The sequence below is a fragment of the Heterocephalus glaber genome, unplaced genomic scaffold, assembly GCF_053883595.1.
Source record: "Heterocephalus glaber isolate CG9 unplaced genomic scaffold, H.glaber_assembly_v1.0 deba00001537, whole genome shotgun sequence".
Taxonomy (NCBI): domain Eukaryota; kingdom Metazoa; phylum Chordata; class Mammalia; order Rodentia; family Bathyergidae; genus Heterocephalus; species Heterocephalus glaber.
In genome coordinates this window covers 2,550,133-2,571,106 of record NW_028258332.1, presented here as the reverse complement: position 1 = coordinate 2,571,106, position 20,974 = coordinate 2,550,133, and the positions used below count along the sequence as shown (strand labels likewise).

The 20,974-nt window shown below is 49.3% G+C and overlaps 1 long non-coding RNA gene across 1 annotated transcript in view; it reads right to left on the bottom strand.

Annotated features, from left to right (window-relative positions):
• Positions 1-236: 236 nt before the first annotated feature.
• The window catches only part of LOC147824595 (uncharacterized), a 38,322-nt gene continuing 17,584 nt past the window's right edge, over positions 237-20,974 (bottom strand). Inside the window, exons 3-4 of the long non-coding RNA XR_015442167.1 lie at positions 17,830-17,914; positions 237-1,805 (exon numbers count right to left, since the gene is read on the bottom strand). This is a non-coding gene — a long non-coding RNA (uncharacterized LOC147824595). The remainder of the gene's footprint in view (positions 1,806-17,829; positions 17,915-20,974) is intronic.

Below are 20,974 nucleotides of genomic sequence, written 5' to 3'. Positions count from 1 at the left end.
CCTGGACTTCAGCTGCTCATGATGCACTCAGTGATGGAGCCTGAGCCTCGTGGATCTGTAGGCACCGGGAATGAGGAGCATAGACAAGAGAGATGGCAACAGGGAAAGAGAGAGGAGGAGGACAGGCGGGAGGACAGAGAGCGAAGGGAAGAAGGAAAGAGAATTTGGAACAAAATCAAGAGCTTATGCTAAAACACCACCTCCCCACCACTGTGGCATTTATGCCACGGAGGCAGCATTGGCTATTGGGGGCATAGGTGAGAATGGCACCTCTGCAGGAGCTGTCAGTGAAGCAAACCAACAGGGAAAAGCCTCACATCCAGAGCAGTGCCCAAATGTTTATTGAGCTCCTACTGGGTGCAGGCCCCATGCTAGGAGCGTCACAGGACAGGCAGGTGACTTCAGACGCTGCCCTTTCCTTGAAGAGACTTGGAACCTAGCAGAGAGGCTCAGCCTTTAACGCAGTGAGGTTGCCTCAATGACTGTGAGTCACAGTTTCACCTCTGAGACCCCAGAATGAAAAGGAATTTCACTATTTATTTCAAAATATCGATGATTTATTTTCTAGAAACAGTGCCATCTTTTACTTAGGAAAATAGAACATATTTTAGCTCCAGTGACAACATCAGCTTCAAGCCGATGTTGAAGTTGAAAATGCACAACATGGATAGAAGTTTCTGAAATTGAAAATGCACGACATGTGTTCTGGTTTGTGCCTAGATGTCCCCTCAAAGCCTCATGCGATCATAGGGCTTTTTCAGAGGTGGCTGAATCCACAGCATGTGATACTGGGATTAAGGGTTGGTGATTGCAAAACCAGCACACTGATTGGTTGGCACCGCCCTAATCCCAGTAGCCTAGATAGAGTATAAAAGGAGCAGAAAGAAGCTGCTAAGGTCTCTCGCTTGCTCTGCTACCTTCTTCCTGGTGCAAAACAGGTGCACCTGGTGCTGTACGTGCATCAGCCCATGACGGACCAAGCATGAGTCCAGGTCATGATTTTTGGATCCTAGAGAGAGTACTATATTTCACATGAGGTCCCCAAATATTTGTACAAACTAATTCTCAAAAAGTCCCCTCTGTTTTGCTTATGAGCTGTCCTTTCTCTGTTACATAATACCCATTAAAGCCTGGGTAGCTGGACCCTCAAGAAAGGCCCTGAGAATTTTATCATTTAGGGAATATTTAAACAAAGAACCAGTCCCAGAGTTAATGCAACAATCTTGCTTAGAGCTCTAATTAAAATAAACCAAGGGTGGGCGACTGGATCTGCTGAGTTCCACATGGAGGGACAGGGTGGAGCAGAGCCTTAACCTGGGAAAGGTTAATACAATAAAGGACAACGTCCTCCTGAGGTGTTAGGTGGACTTTTAATTTCTTTGTAACATATATTCTTTAAAATATTTTAAACCAAGTAAAATAGTAAAAATAAAAGTATTTGGAGTAAAGATAAGATGTGCAGAATCTGTTATATGAATGACTTCATCTACTAGTCGTGGAAGGGTCAGGTAACTAATTCAGCAGAAGGTAGCATACGTCTCAGGATGGCAGGATCGCAGTGGAAATTCAGACTGAACATAAATAATGATACTCGTTCCCAATATTTTGATGAATACTCTTCTTTAAATAACTTCTCCATTCAAATGAGCTTCTCTGCAGCCATCCCAGAGCCCAAGTAGCGAACTCAGTGCACGTGTCAGAAACGGCGTTTGGGGCCACTGGTGAGACACAGGACTCCAGGCCAGGCCGAGGGTCGAGGTTTCAGGTATCCGGGACAATGACATTTCTATGCACACAGCCTCGCCCTTTGGGAAAGAGAGAAGAAAGCTGAAGACAGCCTGTTGCGTTGCTGAAAATAACAGGCCAAGGAGAAGACCTGCTGGCTTGGACCGGAGGCCCTTCCAAGCCTGCAAGTTGTTGGAGAAGCCCGAGCTGCAGGTACGCAGCCCAGCCCCTTTCAATACCCACGGTGATGTTCAGACCAAAGAATACTCGGCAGAGCTGGGGATCTAGAGTGCGTGCAGCTCCGGCTCTCCAGGGAAGACAGTGACCTCGGGAACAGGGCTGAGAATGCGGGGGAATGGGTCAGTGAGAGGGCAGCAGGGCTGAGGCCGGAGCCCTGCACTGCACCATCCCGCTCTGCGCCATTAGGACTGGATGTACCGCAGGAGGTGAACGGCGCGGGGCAGGGAAGGAAGCTTCGCCAGCCTTCGGTCTTCGCCCAGTCACTCCCACTGCCGCCTGAGCTCTGCCTCCTCTCAGCTCAATTTGACGGGGACTCTCACAGGCCCGGAACCCTGCTGTAGACTGCATGCCAGGCATCCTGGTCGCACATTATATATGGCAAAGCCATAATAATAGAAATAAAGTGTACAGTAAGTGTAATGTGCTCGAATCCTCCTGACATCTTTCCCTCCCGTCTGTGGAAAAATTGTGTTGCAGGAAAATGGTCTGTGCTGCCCAAAAGGGCTGGGGACCCCTGCTGTTGGGGGCCTTTGCACACTCAGGGTGAGCGCCCAGTGTTTTGCACAAGCCCCAGTGTGTTCACATGAGCTACGCCTGGACTCCCTGCCCAGGTCACCAGGGCGTCACACGCTCAGGGCTGTGGGGTCGCAGGAGAGGGCGGAAGGAGAACTCCTGCCCCGCTCTGCCCATGGTTCTGTCAGCAGCAGGTGCGCTTTGTGTCTTTACCACAAGCTCCATGGCCAACGTGTCCCGTCTGGTCAAATGATGAGAGATGAGTCAGGAAGAACGCATTTGTGTTCCGGGGCTAGTGGGTCCCCGGCTACACTTGCTTTTCCTATGTTTTTCCCTCTCTGGGTTATTTGAGCTTTGGTGAGGTCCTGGGCCCTCGGGTGCTCGGTGGCCCTGGGATTAGAGGTGCACACTGCACACAGTGGAGGACCAAGCTCAAGGTGCAGGAGGGAGGCTGTCAGCAGTGCCCTGTGATCCCGATGTGAACCCGAGCCCCGTGAGGAACGACCGAGTGCTTATCCTTGGTTTCTTCTAATTCACCCAATGTGATTTCCCAGGAAGATAAAGGAAAGTCCACTTCTCATGACAACCATCTGCACATTTGTACTCTCTGTGGGATGCACAGGAGAGAAAATACCAGTGGCGAGATGCCTCCCACATGCACGCCTTCTCTATGTGCTGGACAGAGGTTCAGTGGGAGATGAACCACGCCACCTCCATGCTGGACCTAACTACAAACACACCACAGTCACATGTTTCTTCTACAGCCAAGCTGTCTGATGAATAGGAGGCATCAGATAATGATTTCAAATAAAAGGCTTCACTGTGGTGTTTTCCCAGAGGAGTAAACTTTAAATGCACCAAGCTCTGAACACGGACCACTAAACAAGCGCTCCTCAGGCTGCTTCGGGCTTCATCGCACAAGTTCACAACACGCAGAGAGAGCGAGGCTCCTTTGCCACTCTATAAATGTCAGGAGCACAGAAACCATGAGCGGGATCCCCTCTTCCTCTGCTCAGGCTGCCAGATCACAATGCTACCCAGTGGCTAGCTTTCCTGGTGAGCATTTATGTCCCTAGATCTGGGAGCTGGAGGTTCAAGGTCTGGGAGCCACCATGCCCCAGTTCTGGGGAAGTTCCTTTATTTACTTTTGCAGTGCTGGGAATGGAACCCAGGGTCCCATGCATGCTGAGCCAGTGCTCCACCAGTGACTATACCTGGCCATACAGCCTGGTAGAGAATAACCTGCCTGACTGTGGGGCAAGAGCCTGGATTTAAGTGGATGGCACTTAAGCACTACACGCACACAATGTCTAATCCGTCCTCAAGCCTGTGTCTGTACTTAGCGTCTCCCATGCATGGGTCACCACCTTCCTGCCAGCACATTCATTAGTGCCTCAGCAGGTAGAGCCAAGGTTCTGCCTATACTTGTGCTCCTTTTGACTGGGGAAAAGAGGCATTTTGTTACCTGTAAACTATTGTTTGCCTAGTCAACATCTGAGATTTATAGGGAAAGGAAAAGAAAAAATGTTATGGACCCATATCATGGACCAATCTATTCTAATTCTTCCAAAACACTGAAAAGTTTAATGTAAAGAAAAATTAAATACCATAAATTCTGGTTTAAGTGACTTTTGGGGCTCTAGTCAGTGCATGATCACAGTGACAGATGTCCTGATCTCCTGACACAGGAGATGTGTGGCTCATAGCACTGATTTGCCTTTACCTTCGATGAGGGTGTGGTGGCTCAGCTCAGTCCTGTCTACTTAACTGCTGGGAGCTGCCAAGGAGGTTCACAAAGCACACCTCTGTGTGTCTGGTTGGTCAGGGAGTCATGGCCTTGGGGTCGCTATTTGGCCCCTCACCCCTTCCTGTCTGGCACTGTTCCTATGGCTGCTTCTTGGTCACCATGAGGTAAGCAGCCTTCCTCTGCCATGCCCCTGTGCCATGATGTCCCTGCCTTGGAGTCAGCCAACCATAGACTGAACCTTCTGAAACTGTGAGCCAAATGAACCATTTATCTCTGAGATGTGGGTGTTGGAATTGGGTCTTAGCAACACATAAGCTGACTCTCACAGAAGGCATTCTCCACACTGGTCAGGGGTGATCACACTGTGGGGGTCCACAGCCCCTACCCAGCTCCACTCCTGCCCACAGGGAAGAGACCCAGGAGTCACCAACACAAGCTGCTCCCTGCGTGACTTTCTCAGCCACCCTGGGAGTGGAGTCTTCTCGTAGGATATCCACACAGGGATCCATGGGAGAGCACAGCCTCCTCCCACGGGCTGCTCGGAGGTGTGAGCACTGTGTCTCCACATATGGAGGAAGCAAGAGTTTCCTTCTCTTACACTCTGGGAGCATCCACTAGCGTTTCCGAGTATTTCTAATTTCCTCAGCCTTATTTACACTGTCCTTATATCCACAGCTATATTCAATTGCAAATGCAGACAGGCAAACTTCTGCAAGAAATTTCCCTCCCACAGCTCTCCGTAGACCACCAACTCTCAGAACATGAGCTATGTCCAGAGACAGAGGCAGGGAAGGCTGGCCATGTTCTGTTCCCACTGGGCAGGTGTGAGCCCCCTGGTGACCAGGCCTGTGCTTGTTCAGCAACTGACACGTAAGGGGATCAATCGCCCTCGTGCCTTTGGAAGAGGTGGAGGAAGCCCTTTCCAAATAGGATTTGCACTGATCTGAAAGAGGAAGTTTGCAAGGTATAATATGTGAGTGGCAGTCATAGGATTACGGGCAGCCTTGGAGGACTGAGAGTAACTTTTCCCAACCATTGGAAGGATACGGCTACTTCTGATTTTACAATTCCTTCCTGTTCTTCACTAGATATGTGATGATAAAAAAATCTTCATATAAAACGAGAGAAAGATGATGACAGATTTCTGCTGAGATTGTGGAAATACCAAAGCACCTACTGGGCACCCTCTGGCGGGGGATATTCACAGTAGGAATGGTCCAGGGAGCAGCTCCTGGCAGCAGGTGGACTCAGCTGTGTGAGTCCAACATCAGAGAGACGGCTGCACAGAGCCAGAGGGCGAAACCCACCTGAGGGGGTGGCCTGAGTGGGGGACCACAGCAAAGGCCCAGACCTTGGCCTGAGGCCAGAGCTTGAGGTCAGCAAGCATCCAGGGTCCTCAGGACTCCCCGGGAGGTCACACTGAGGGCGCGTGAGTGGGTGTGGGCCCGGAGCACAGGGACTCGACACACAGGAGCCCCAGATGCCTCCAGCGCCCCTTGAACAAGGAACCCTTCCTGTTGCTTATTCTATTTGCAGGCAATGTGTGTGGCTCTCAAACCTGGATGCGGTTTGACCTCAACCTGCTCTGGGGACAGGAGCCTCCTGAGAATGTCGGGACTGTCACTGAGTTAGTTCCATAGCACCTCAAGCTTCACAGCCACTTTCCCAACCTGGGACAAACACTGTTGTCCTTCTGTGGGGAGGCCCGACTGTGCCTGAGCCAGGAGGCCACACCTCCACCTACTGCCCCAGGCACCTTCCAATCCCCAGTGCCGATATTACCAAACACTACGGTGAACAGGGATCATATAGGAAAGCTCATCCAGAACAGGGAAGCCCTTAGCCGGTCAAGGCAGTGCATACCTGCAATCCAAGCCCTCAAAGGCTGAGGCAGGAGGCTTGCAAGTTTGAGCCCAGCCTGGACAATTCAGCATCTCAGCAGGATCCTGTCTCAAAATAAAAACTGGGATGGAAACGTCGCTTAGTTCAAAGGCTCAGAGTTCCTCTCCTGTACCACACACACAGGCACACCCACAGACACGCGCACACACACGAACACCCAACCTGTCTTCCCCAGTAAGGGGAGAACTCCGTGAGGCAGAGTGGGACCACACAGCTCCTGTCCACCTCTCCTCCCCAGGCCATGAGACGCCAGCTGCTTGGGCGACAAAAACACCCCTAAGATCCTGGGAGCCGAGGCCACCCCAGCTTCCGTGTGGCCTGCAGGGCTAAGCAGCATTTGCAGCCTGATTCTAACCTTCACTTATTTAGGGCCATTTCCAAACACCACTGTTTTGCCTTAGTGATCGCTGTATTAATTTTATAGAAAAACTTCAAAAAAGTTTATTACAACAATAAAGCACACTCGTCCATTTAACCATCACCCACACATCAATACTTACGCCTCAGATGAATTTCCAAGCCCTTTGGAGAAGTCAGTAAATCTGCCCTGCTCTGTGGAGTGGTCTGCCTATTTCCTAGGACTGACGATAAGCCCCGTCCCTGCAAAGCATCCCAAATTCTCAGGAAGGGGAGGAAGAGGCTCTGGGGCTGGAAAGAGCTCCAGCTCCGTCAGGATTGGTGGGGAAGAAAGTCAGGCTAAGAGTGCTGCCTGAACTCCACCACATCTGCGCCTCCATGCAGGCATCCAGGCCTGATCCCTGAGCCCATCCTCAGGGCCGGGAGGCCAGGAGCAGGGATGTGGGAAGGTGGCACTGTGCGTGGTCCTGGGTCTGCTCTCCCTGGCCCGACCCCACCTGCCCACTGGAGGAAAGCCTGTCTGCAGTTTCAGCTGGATGCTGTGTCTGCTCCGGCTTGGCCAGCCTCCATGGATCCCTGGGTCACCTCAGCCCGCCTCGCTACCTCCCATCTGCTGTCACCCACAATCTCCAGTGTCCTGGCCTCTGACCTTTGTCACAGCACCAAGTCCAGATCCACAGGAGCATCTGAAGCCCAAGCTCAAGAGCCTGCCTCCATCCTCCAGTCTCCTCTGGTTTTATCCTCATTTCTCTCCCAGTGGTTCCGCCTCCTCTCCAGACAGCCAGGCACTTCCGGCTGACTTTCTCCCTCCTCCCGATTGGCCTGGATTGTGGCTGCAATCTTGTTGAAATGCCTGTTCTTCCACAGTAGCTCCCTGTGGTTGCAAAAGAGCATACACACGCACACAGGTGCACACACACACACACACACACACACACACACACACACACACACGCATGCATCCTGACATGGGCCTGTTGGGTCCTTTAGCGGCTCCTTTATGCTACAGGGTGATGGAGCCGCTCGGACTGGAAGGAGCTCTACAACTTCCCCTTCCTGGTTTTCTCACCCCCAGCACCCCCCACCCCCGAATTGCTTCCCAGTGGCTGCTGAGACCTTACACAAAGGGGATTCAGGTGATGGGCAAGTGGGGAGAGGAGCAGCCTGGGGTTTTGGGTTTGGAACTGCTTTTGAGCCGAACTCCATCCTCAAAGACCGGCTGCCTCCAGGCCACCTAGGCAGGCAGGAGTCCTTTCCCTGCAATCTTGGTGACTGAGCTGCACAGAGCCTCCAGGCAAGGACCAGAAGGACAAGGACTGAGACAGGAAGCCAAGGTCTTCAGAGAGAAGTCCTCCTACTGAGTCTCCCCTGAGGAAGTTCAGGGCACCTTGGGAGGAAGCTGGAGCCTCTCCACCCTCCCTGAGGTGCAGAGTAGCAAAGCCATCACACATGTCCCAGCCACCGGGGCTCAGCCCTCAACGCAGCACCATGCTGTGTCCACAGGGCGAGGCACAAATGTAGGGGTGCATCGATAGGAGTTAGGAAGTGGAGATAGCGATCCTTTGAGTTTAAAAGCCTATAAATGACAGCAGACTGAAAGTTGATCAAAACTACCAAGCTCATTTTGCCAAAGGAGCGCTCTGAAATCTAAAGGCCTTGTCAATTACAGACAATTTCAATAAATAGACAGACAGATACAAAGGGTGCCATTTTGCAGCTTAATTGCACTACCTTGAAAGGTGAAGGCAAAGTTCCTTGTGCAGAGGGCCCTCATTTTCCACTGGTCTCTGGGGAAGCATGTTCTTTGCACTGCTTCAGACCTGGCCTGCCCAGGGTGTGGGAAGGAAGCTGCAAGCAGCACCACCTGCCTCCCTGTCTTCAGGTCTCCTGCAGCACAGTGGACAGGCCCACAGTCTGACTCTACCCATGTGACTCCCACTCCCCAAAGTTGTAAGTGGGCAGAGCAGGCCTCTAGGCTGTTCCCTCTTGGAAATATCAAAACCGTAACTGGCCCCTTGAAAGGCAAAAGTCCATTTTGATCTGGAAAGGGGATAATGAAGCAGGATGAGGAGGCCAGAGGCCTGGAATAAGAAGCTGGAAGTAAATGGACCAGTCACTCTCCCAGGTGCTGGGACAAAACACCCAACACTCACAGCTTAAAGGAGGAGACAGTTATTTTGGTTCAGTCCAGGTTAGGCTGGATCCAAGGAGGAAGCAGCACAGTGGAAGGGTATGGAGGAGAAAGCTGCTCATCCTGTGGCAGCCAGGAAGCAGGGAGAAGCGTGGAGCTGGGGCAGGAGCCCACCCTTCAGGGTCACCCCAGTGAGTGACCTCTGACCAGGCCGTGTCCCCCTGTAGCACCATCAGCCAGCATCCACCGGTGGGTCCACTGGTGAGCACAGCGGAAAGTCACCCCACAGCCAGTCGCCTTCTGCACGCTGCTGATGTTTGGGGACACCTTAGGCTTACTCGGGAAAAGCCGGGGACAGCAGCAGAGGTTATGCCTACATTCCCTGCACCGGTGTCAGCTTTGTCAGGGAGTAGACTTGTGCATCCTCTTTGCTGGTCTGTTTTCTATCTCCCTGGAAAGTCCTTCAGCAACTGGGCTGAGCCTGGCCACACCACTGGAGCACTCAGACAATAAACAGGGAGGTCATTGTGAAATGCTCTTCCTACCCACTGCTTCTTCACTTGCAACCTGCTTCACTGTGAACCAAGTGAACAGCCATGATGGTGTAAGAACCCAGCTTCTCAGGACCTTTCTCCATTTCTCTTCAAAATGGTTTTGCCACCGACTGTTCAATGCAGTTGGGTGGGTTAAATACCTGACTGTGAGCTGAGGCAAACCAAACAGCACAGTGCACTGCACTGCTCAGTAACACTCAAAATACTTAGCTTCCTGGGTGTCTGTGTAGGGAGTGTCCGTCCCTCAGGGGCCCGAGTCTCTGAAACTGATAGACTGTGAAGTTCAGCAGCGACCCTCTCTGGAGACAGCCGAGTCCCGCTTGAGTCCAAACACCCTGGGCTCCTCACTGGCGCCATTTACCTGGGTGTGGACATAGCTGTCTCTTCGCCTGGATCTCCTCATTGGGAGGAAATTGTTCCTTCGTGGATACAAAGCTATGAGCTTTAAAGAGGTCACTTGACTGGCACATTTAAGCAGTGCCTGGCATAGTGACTTCCCCTTCTCAGGCACCACTGTTAATTTTTAGTATTATTGTCATATCTGCCAGTTATTTTCTAGCTCAGCCCTTGTTGTCCTCAGGGGACATGGACATTGCTGCCTTCATTTAATTCACACTGTTCTGGAAGCACTTCTTTCCTCTCAAGGATAGAGAGATGATAAGACACAGCCCTGCCTGGCACATTCTCAGAAATACAATGTGGAATCGAGATCCACGCTGCTCCTGCCTAGGACAGGGCTGCAAGGAATCCGAGGTGAGGAGGAGCTCTGCATCTGTAATCGGGGGACAGGGAGAAGGGGTGTGTGCTCGGCCTTTGCAGAATGTGGTGACCAAGGCAGGACAAAGCCCATTCTGTTGATGGCTCTGCACCTGGACTGGCTGCTGGGGCTGTAGGTGTGTGGAACCTCGATGTGAGCATGCCCAGTCCCCCAGAAACCAAGTCATTTAGTTCAAATCAGCTCAACAGACTAGTGCATTACTTCCCGGGGGTTGCAAAAGCCAGAAGAGCCCCAGCTAGGGGGGAGTTGCCATGACGATGGCAGCACAGCCCGCAGGGCAGGAGGCAGAGCTGAGTCCAGGATCAAGGGGGCGCATCGGGTGCAGCAGTCACCACGGCAGGAAGAGGACAGCACCTCCAAGGACGAACGTGCAGGCCCAGAGCAGGAGTCACCCTGTGCTCCCTGGGTAGAGGGTGAGAAGGAGCAGTCGTGGAAAGGGGAGGCAGCAAGGAGGGGACCCTGATGACAGCTGCACATTGTGTTCCTCTGCTGAGTCCTGCGGGCCAAGATTAGAACAGGCAGGCGGACAAAGTGTCAGCAAGCCTGTGTCGCAGGGGTGCCTTCCCCTGGAGACCAGGTGCTGTGCTTTGCCCGGAGATGTGCTCGGGGCTGGGCCCACCGTCTCCTCCTTTTTCCACTCCCAAAGTCCTCTAGATTGCCCTGTGTTCCACTTGATTGCAAAGCGGCTTCAGCTTCGCCAGGCCTGTGCTCCATGAAGGGGTGGAGGGAGACAGGTCACCTCTACGGTGCAGCAAGGCAGGCAGCCAGTGCAGCCACATGGGGGACCCTTCTTCAGGATGAACTTTGATATTGCTGGTTATTCCTATTTTTTGTTAAAAATCAAAAAGACAGTTGAGAAGACCGAGAACTAGAATGCGTATAAAGGTATACATTTATGCATTTATATGTGTTTAATGAGTCATATTCTTGGTGAAGTGGATTGCTGAGAGATCACTCAGTTCACACACACACAACAGTAGCAGCCCCCTCTGACTCCACCCGTGTCAGCTCATGGCTGCTATGAGCCCTTCTGCATGGGCTAGGCAGCCCCTCCGCACTCCCCATCTCTCTGTCCCCTGCGCCTGGGACCTTGGATCTCAGCCATCCAGTCTCATTTACTCTGCACTTGGCGCCACGTCCCGTGGAAGCCCAGAAGTCTCCGCAGCTTCAGCTGTTACTCACAGACGAGAGATTCTCCAGCCCACTCTGAGTAGTGACCGAGAGGTCATGTTGGTAGCTCATCCAGGAAAAATGGCAGCTGGATGTGGCTGCCAATCATCACTTCAGCTTGAACGCCCTCTTCAGAAATTCTTTTTTTCTTGTTTTCTTTTACGAGATCTCTTCCTTCTCTCAATTTTCCAGTTTAGACATCTCCATTTCCCCATTTCTGGGATTTAAATATAGCAGATGCGTATTGCTTTTTATCTTCAAGTCCTCACTTTCAATTCAATTTCTGTTTCTGTTTCCCTTAGGATGCATGTCATTTCTGTTCTTACTGTGATGACTCTGGCTTAGCGCTCTGGTCACTGCTGTCCTGATACAAAGCCACCAGCACACTGTGTGACAAGGTCTCCCCTCCCAGTGCCACTGTCCCATTCCAGCTTTGCCTGATTAGCTTCTCTTGGAGGCTGTCTTCCTCCTTTCTTCTCCCAGTGCAATCTGTCTGGCTTTTGTATTATTCCCCTTCTTCCCACCTGGCCTGTAGGATGGAGGTAGCTCATGCTCCTGATAACAGCGTTTACCTCCTCAGTGGAGACCCACAGAGCCCGTTCATCTTAACTGTCAACTGGACTTGGTTACCAGGCTCCTGTGGAGATACTGGACTGCAAGGATACAACCTCATCACTGGCTTAACCCATTGATTAGTTCGTAGTGCAAAGGACTATTAGGAGGTAGGACCTAGCTAGAAGAAGTAGTCCCAGGGGCATGAACTTGGGGAGTGGATCTGGTCACCAGGCTGTTCTTCTTGACTCTGTTTCTGCTCTCTTTTCTGGATGTCATAAGTTGGGCAGCTTTTCTCCACTGTGATCTTCTACCGTGATGTTTTTGCCTTTAAGCAAATTTACCATGGACAGAACTCTCTGAAATCATGAGCTAAAAATAAATTTCTCCTCCTTTAAGTTTGGGACATCAGGTATTTTGTCCCAGTGTCAGGAAAACTGACTAATCTATCTACTTTCCATGGAAATCTGTATGTGTGTGCTGAATACATGAACATGGTGCACATGTGTCAACCTAATGTAAACATGAAATGGTGCATCCCTTATTCTCAGCTCTCCACACTCCAAGGCTCAACTCATTCTCCCAGCTACACCACCTGTGAGGTACCTGTGCACCCTGGACTGCCCAGAGAATCTGCTCCGATGTTCTCCACTCCAATCTGGAGTGCCTTTGTTAGTCACGGCTGACAAGCCTCATCATATTCATCGGGCATGGTCTACTCTAAAAAGCGTCCTGTCTGCGAAGCTTTCTTCCCCTTGTGGTTCACAGTTTGATCTTGGCTCTGACCTAAGCCAGTGTGCCCTGCTAAGTCCTAGATTCTCTTGTAGATCCCTCCAAAGACTGACAGTCGCGAGGGTTAGCTGCTCCCACACACCTCACTATCGGCTTACAAGAAAAGCGAGCCCAAAGTGGTTAGCACGGTTCCTTCCATGAGTTTGATGAAGCTCTGGCTCCTTACTTTTTGAATTCTCTGACTAGGTTTTGCATGAAAGGATAACTTGTACCAGACGGAAGTAATTCCCATCATCTTTTAGAATTGGCAGCAGGTAATGAAAAGTTCTTTGCCCTTAAAGTTGAACATAAATCTCTATATGGATCAAGCTTCAGGCACCCTGTTTTAAGGTACAAACAATAGGATTCTTACAGCCTGTTCATGCAATGTTGGAACGTGTCTCCAAAATGTTTTCAGTTCTCCCCTCTTAAATACAATTCATTTTGTTGTTATATACAGATGACATGTACATGGCAGTGGAGCCCCACAAAGAGTTCTGAGCTTTGACCTGGCAACGACACTAAATGGATGGACAGAGAGGAAAGAGAAGATGCCCCAAGAACAGGGGAACATGCTACAGAGCGAAAGCCATGTAGTTGCCATGGTTGACAACCTTCTGAGAAGGCTCCACAGGAGGAGCTGGAGGGGAAGAGGAGTTTCGGTGATGGTAGGAGTAAGTAACATAGAGAGTGGCAATTTTTCAAGAGAAGCATCTCTAATGAGAGACCACTATCAATGCTAATTTTTCTAATTAATGGAACCCCAACATGACACATATGCACACACACACACTTCTGACATTTAGCACTTAAAGTATCAAACTTATGATGCTGAGGGAAATGAACAGCATCTTCTTTGGCAGAAGCCACCAGTGGAGTTTGCTCATCCTGAGTATACGGCTGTGGTGGAAGCCGCTGCTGGGTATAGACTTAAGACAACAGAAGTAGCCTTCTCTAGCATAAAGCTCAGAGCAGCTGACACACACTCTCCCCACCCAGGTACTGTGGAGCCGTGGCTAAGATGCTAAGTGGGCTCTTCCGCGCATGTGAGCATTAATTGAAGCATTAATTAAAACCCTGCATTGAGCTGCTGCCGAATGCAAACTTGAAGCATGATGCTGACTTATTTGCTGCCTTTCTCTGTGTGTAGCTGTTACAGGAAAGTTGAAACATACCCAGCAGCACTGTTGGCAGGCTGCCGAGATTCCAGTCTTGACTGACTCCCGAGAGCTTTGAACTGGATGGGCGGCTAATATTACTTGTTTATGTGACCTCCAAAGAAATGTCATAGCAAAGATGATGACGACAGATTACTACTTACTGTGCACTCAAAAAATCTCTGGTTAAAATCTGTCGGCTTTATGTTTATTTTCATTTTTCTCTGCATTTGTTTTTCAAACTGGAGGTTCTGTTCACATTAATGCAATAAATTATTCCAGTCTTGAATATATATTTACCAGGAGATCAAATCAAAGTATGCAGTACTTAAGGAGCACCCATAGGTGCAGGGCAGCATGGTCCAGTGATGCATGAAGTCGCAGAATGGGCCCCAGTCCCAAGACTCAGTCTTTCGGGTACCCAGAGAAATGGCTCAAATAATATTTTCACCTATCGATCTGCCTAACACCATCCTTTCCTTGACTAGACAGTAGAATCAACCACCTTAAGTAAGAACTTATTCTGAATTGGCCAGGTAAAATGTTTACCAGACATGTGTGTTTGAGAGCTATTCCCGGGCATTTCTTGGTGGTCTCCGGAAACAGCTATCTTTTCATAGACTACCAAGGAGCCAGAACCTGGTTTGGAAAGAGGACTGGCAAAAAATGACCATGTGCATAGCACTTCACAAAACAAAATCAAGGAGCAAAACAAGAGACACGGGACCCCACTGATGCAGAGTGGCCGTAGGTCCGTGGCCTCAACTCCCCACAGCTGGCGGGCCCAGCTTCCTCCAAGAGTGCACGCTGGTATTTCCACCGAAACCACCAACCATGGCCCGTCCAGCTCAGGAAGCTGCCACGGTCCCCTTAGGGGACAGGCAGGAGCCTGCCCACGGGGCCTTGCTGAGATGCCTCCCAGCTGAAGAGCGCGGCCAGCCTGAAACTTGAGGATGGCACATTGGAAATCACAGTGACGGAAAGTCTCCTAAGTCACCCTGGTCCCTTGGGCTGACGGTGCAAGTCAGGCTGAGATTGCTGGAGAGACACAGGCAGGCATTCTCATGTACACTTAAATACTTAAATCCATGTTCAAAGAATGGAAAATCTATGTTTTCGAAGTAAACACAGGCACCAAACAAAACTTCACTTGTGCTTGAACATGGCAGCTATATATCAACCTGCTGAATTTATTTTTATTCTAAGATTTTGAATCCTGTGCAGTCTATGAAGAAAATCCATCCCTTTCTCATTCAGAAATAGAGAAGATCACTTTCCATTGTATTCTTGATGTTCCTCACAGCGGGTGTCTGTTTGGCACAAGGAAGCCAGACAGATCTTGAAGGAAGTGTTATTTTGCCCCAGGGTAGTTTGCCTCAGTTTCAGGCCTCCGTCCTCTTCCAGTTTTCTAAAACACCTTCCAGCTGCCCTGGTCTGCGATCCTGGCTTCACAGAGTCTGTCTCCTCTGGTCCGCACCTCACTTCTGCACATTCGTCTGCCACATTCCTGTTCTGGGGGGCCAGGACCCCTGGAAGAGCAGTGTGTCTTACCTCCTTCCTTTGGCCCTAACCTAAGTGCGTTTGTGTCTGTGTAGCAGAGGCACTTGGGTGTGATCGGCCTCTGGTACACAAGTGTCTGCAGACCAGAGGTTTGATCCGAGTTATGGGATTGTAAAAGAAGAGTTACCGGATTCAGGTACAGGAACCTCCTTATTACATGGAAAGGAACCCGCCTAAAGCCTTTGCAATAATGGGTTCAACTCAAGCCTAGAACGCCTGACGTTTTTAGGCTTCTTTTTTTCTTTTTCACTTTAAAAAAATTGGCTATTCAGGTTAGTGGGTTTCATTTGGCTGATTCATATGCACATGTAACTGAGACATCTTCACCCGGCTGTCACTGTCTTTGGCCTGTCTCCCACCAGGGTCACATTTTGGGGTGTTGCAATGTCTATAAGACATTTTGTTCATATCTATCCCCAGCACCTGCCCTTGCCCCTCCTTCCCCCTCCCTGGACCCCACCTTGAACTCAGTCCCACCTCCAGTCCTGGCCTGGTCCCCTGATGCACTCAGCTACCAAGGATCAATGCGGGACCAAGCTCTGGGGTGCACAACTGGACGGCACAGCAGCAGAGTCCCACTCGACCCGAGACACGGAGTTTTCACCAACCTGTCAAGGTTTCTCCATAAAACAAAATTTTCTAGTCATCAGGATGCATAGGAAAACAGAATTAAGAACAACGTGAAGAACTGAAATGAATAAAAATAATAATGAGCACCTCCACCTTTTCCTGCTTCTCTACGGAAGAGAAGTTAACTCTGTCTTCACAGTCGATTTTGCCAAGTGGTTTCATAAAAGCAGGACCTCAGCTCTGTGAACACATGAAGAAACCACCTGTCTTGCTCCCTGTACTGAGTAATTCTCCTCCTCTGACATGTGAGGGGCCCCGCCCCGGCTAGGTTCAAAGTTACGTTTCTACCAAGAAGAAATATTTTCTTAATGAGCCGTAAGTGTAAGAGAGGAAATATTTACAGAACACACTCAGGTCTGTCTCCCCTCAGACACACAAAGGCCACTCTCTGTTACTGTTTTCCGGTAGAAGGGTGTTAAGCAGACTAACGTAGATGAGATGATCACAAGATGCAAGAAGAGAGAAGCAGAATGTTTTTACTGAGCAAAGACCATTTTTAGTGAGTTAAAGTTTTCTAAAACAGAAGCAAGTCTGTATTTAGCTATTACAATTGCTACTTCTCACTCATTTTCATACTTTGTAAAAGGAGCCCTTTTTATGATTCCGATGCCAACACCATTGCTCTTTGGGGCCGGAAGAGCCCTATAGAGGGCAGGGTAGGGCACTTGGCAGAGCCGTCTTCCATCTGTCTTGGCTGGTACCCCCTCCCTTGTGACAACCAAAACTGACTTCAGGGCTGCCTCTGGGGATAGCATCACCCCTGTCTGCCAGGGAATTCACTGGATTACACTACTAAGCATTCAGCACAGGCCAGGCACTGTTCTGACCACTGTCAATCACCAAACAACCTATAGGAGAGGCATTATCAGCTGCTATGGTCCAGGAGCTTCCCCACCCCAAAGCTTCTGCTGAAATGTAAAGCCCAGAGTCTCACACTGGTGATATCCTGGCTCCTGGAGGCAGGGCCCTGGGGAGGATTAGGTGCAGGCATAAGAGGCCCCGTGGTTGCCTGTGAATCTAGAAGAAGAGGAAACATGGTCTGGGGAGACGGGCTTCCTGTGTGGCCACATGACAGGGGACTGAAGTCTCCCTGAGGAAGAAAGAGCTCACAGACACTACCCCTGGGCTCTGAGGTCCCCGGCCTCCAGAGCTGCACGAAATACACTCACTTCCTTTGGAAGTCATCCAGTCTGCGACAGTGATGCTCTGCTAAGGCAACAGGGATAGGAGTCAGGCCTGGCTGTCTTCACTTTGAAGAGAAGGAAACCAGGGCAGAGAGGCTGGAAGAGGACTGACAGTGCCCCCCATACAGGTCCTCACTCCTGATCCATGTCTGACTTTTCCACACTGATGTTTAAAATCAGAAAACTCAGAATACAAGCAAAAACTCTGTGCAGTAAATACACTACTGACTTTGGTGCCAAATAGGGAAATGCAGCACACAGGAAGATTTTCCTAAATAAGTGTTGCAATGGGGAGCCAGGAGCTGGTAGAATTTATATTCTCTGGTGCAGGGGGACTGGTTCTAGGAGATCAGTACAAGGTGTCATCAAAACTACAGTGAACGCATTCAATTTAAAATGCTTGTTAGAGTAAAAGACACATTGCCATTAATTCCCCTTGCTTCAAACACACACATTCCATTGTTGCCACTCTCCAAAGCAGCTCGAGTCCTCCTTCGGAGCGTTCATTGAGGTTGCCTCCATGCCCTGCGTGCATCCCAAATGCTGACCTTTCCTGATCGCTTTGGCTTTGGGCAAGAGCAGATCCCGTGAAGGAAAGTGGACGGACACATGCATGTTCTCATCTGGCCGAAATTGCCATCAGTGGCTGGCTGATGGGGGATGGCCAAAAGGACAGTAAATGCTTAGTTAAAAAAAAAAAGATTACTACAGCAAAAGACACATTGCCATTAATTCCCCTCAAAATATTGAAAATACACCTTCTCGCTTCAAACCCACCATGCTGTCTTTCCTGGTGATGTGTCCCTTACTGCAGTAAGTCCTTTTTTAACCCAAACATGCATCTGATTTTTGGATTACCTCCTGCATGCTCCTGGGCTTCCTCTGATAATGTTTCCTCACACAGCTCATTATTCAAGTCATGAGAGTGTAGACATTCAGCAAACTAAAGCAAAAAGAGGAAAATAAAATGCTTAGATTTGAAAAAGACTGGAACACATAACCTCAGTGATGCATCACTCAGAGAAAAGCAGAGCCCCAAACATGCTGCAGCTGCCACCCTCGCTCCCAAGAGGGACACAGTGGGCAGTGGGCAGGGAAAAGAGTCTCAACCTCACTCCTTAGTTTTATTGAGCATATTAACAACGGTACATGATTTTAATTATCTCATACATCTTATATCAAACAAAAATATAGTAATACTAGAAACCACGACTTTAAGGTGAAGGAGATACAAATATACAATCAAAAGTATTAATAAAAATATATTCAATTTAAAACAATTTAAAATGTTAACATACATTCATACATTTTGGAATATTTTTATCACTTCTGTACACTAAAAATCTGGGAGCTAATAGACCGAGAAGCAGTAAACATCCTTCTTACCAGTATGTTAATTTCTAACTGTTTCTTCTACTAAGTGGAGGCAGATCTCCCTGCAGAAAGTGATGATGCCAAGTTAGGACCGTGTACAAAATAACCCTGGGCATCTTCTTAAGAAAGACTAATGCCAGGGTATCAGAAGGACACTGAGAGGGAACGGAATTTGGAAATGGAGGGAGAGGAGAAGAATGGGAGGGAAGAGAGGATACACAAGAATGAAGATGCATGATGTCCATGTACCAATGCCTCTCAAGGAATGCGGTCATCATGTACGACAAATACATGTCTAATAACAAAATAGACTGATGGGGGCACTTCCATCCTTGGCATCCAAATATACTGTCAAAAGGCAAATTATTATTTAAAGATGTCTTTGAGGTCATAGCATAGCAGGAAGGGGAAGACAGGAAGGGAGAGGGAGAAACTCACTAGTTCCTGTTGGAGTTTCCTGGTGCACTAGAAAACCTATGAAAATTGATAATTACAGCAAAGCACTGGGCAAACATCATGCCATGTTTATTGTTTCTTTCTTCTAAGGGGGAGAACAGTTTGTGCTTGGTTGATGAAGGAAAATTTTCCACTGATGAATTCTGGGTAATGAGAAGAAATGATAGCAGCAGAAAATCACCATTCTGAAACCCCTCAAAAGCAACTGATGTAGGGGAGCCCCTGAAAGGTATCTGAGCTAAGCAGGGTGGATTTCTGATGGGGAATGTCCACTTGCAAAGGGAGGGCAATTTGAGGCTGGTGTCCCTCAAACTGTCTGGCAGTAAGATCCCTAAAGGGGGACAAGAGTTACACTATGACACAGGCAGCTGGAATCTATCTATCTACCTATCTATCTATCTACAAGCAAGGTATGAAGCCCAGGCTGACCTCAAACTTGAGATCCTCCTGCTTCAGCCTCCTGAGTGCTATGATTACAGGGATATGCCAATCGTGGGGCTTGAAAATATTCTGGACAACAATATCTGATCAGAAGCTAATGGTGCCTCAGCCATGGTCTCCAGCTTACATGCAGAACCCAGGGGACACAGGAACAAGTGAAATGACACAATGTGGAAACGAAGAAGACAGGAGACAGCACGGATGTTCCACAGCTGCTCTGTGATTCTAGAAAACCAGGGTCACGAGAGGGCAAAAGACCACTATCTTGCACCAAACAGACAGTGGCACGGGACAGTAAACAGTGATGATCCATTTGCTCCAGTGCTGTGCTCTAAGCTGGGGTCACAAATGCAGGAAGCATTAGTGAGATGTGCTATAATTAGAGCCAAGATAACATTCACTCAGGTGGTACAGTGCACAGCAGGTGTCAGAGTAATTGGCTACGGATTCTGTATCACTCTGCACATTGGAGTACTTAAAGAAAGCCTATGATGTTATCTATTTAGCCTATTCGCTGTTTGTGGAGGAGCGAAGAGTCTGATTCCCAGGTTCTATAAGTAATTGGCCAGTCTCCTCCTTCTCATGCATCAAGGAAGTTTCCCCTGTTCCTCAACAGAGGTGTCCACCAGGGGTGCTCTGCACTCTCCAGCTGCAGACCCTCCAGGGGCCCAGCTCCTGAGACTCTCAAGCTGGTTCCCATTCCCAGCTTCACTTTCCATTTTTTGGCTCAGAGTTCAGATTGGTGGATGCTATAGGGATCTGACATGTGAAGGATGAAGAATCATGGGAAGAAACACAGGGCAAGTGACTGAATCCTGCAAGGAGGAAAAGTCACCAGAGTGGAGCCAAGGCCGCTACTCCAGAGCCCAGAGAGGGGTGTGTGTCCCTCAAGTCACCAGCGATTCCTAATCCCTCATCCAGAGAGTAGATGAATGAAAAGAAGCAACTCTGAGTCAGGGCAGAGAGTCAGGGCAGCCCTGAGTGTCTGCCACCATGGTGGTCTTGTTGCGTGGCTGAGGGAGAGGCTCAGCCTCACCCAGGTTTCCATCTGGCAGCCAGAGTGGGGCCTGGTGAGGGGACCCCTTCCTTCCTGAGGGTGAGGAGTTGGTCCACAGCAACTGCAGCTGGGACAGAAGAGTAGGGGCAGAGACAGGAGGGTGGTCTCTGTCCTGGGATCCCACGGCCAAGCTCACCCAGCCATCCAGGTGCACGAGGGGTTTGTCACAGTGGAGGAGGAGGGAGGAAAGGGGGGAAGGAGGAAAGAATGAGAAAGGAGGGAGGAAGAAGAGAGAGAGGGAGAGAGGGGAGAGAGAGGGAGAAAGGGAGAGGGAGAAAGGGAGAGGGAGAGAGGGAGGTTGAGAGAGAGGGAGGGAGAGAGAGAGAGGGAGGGGGAGAGAGGGAGGGAGGGAGAGAAAGAGAGAGAGAGAAGGGGAAGGAAATAAACCCCTGTGCCCCTCACAGCATAAACAGCTTTTTATATGCTTCATTCTCTAATTCAACACTTGCCATGTGGGAAAAAAGAAAAATTATTTTTAAAAAATTAGGTCACACTCTAATAAACCACTATCATGGCTCATAAAATGTTGTTTTTTAGGTAAAAAGGATATTAGGGATAAAAACTCACTGTCTCCCCAACTATAATGAATATATAACTTTTATTTAAAACATGTACATATTAAATTTTCCTTTCAACATTAGAAATGACCATAAAATAAAATATTTCGAAAGGTCT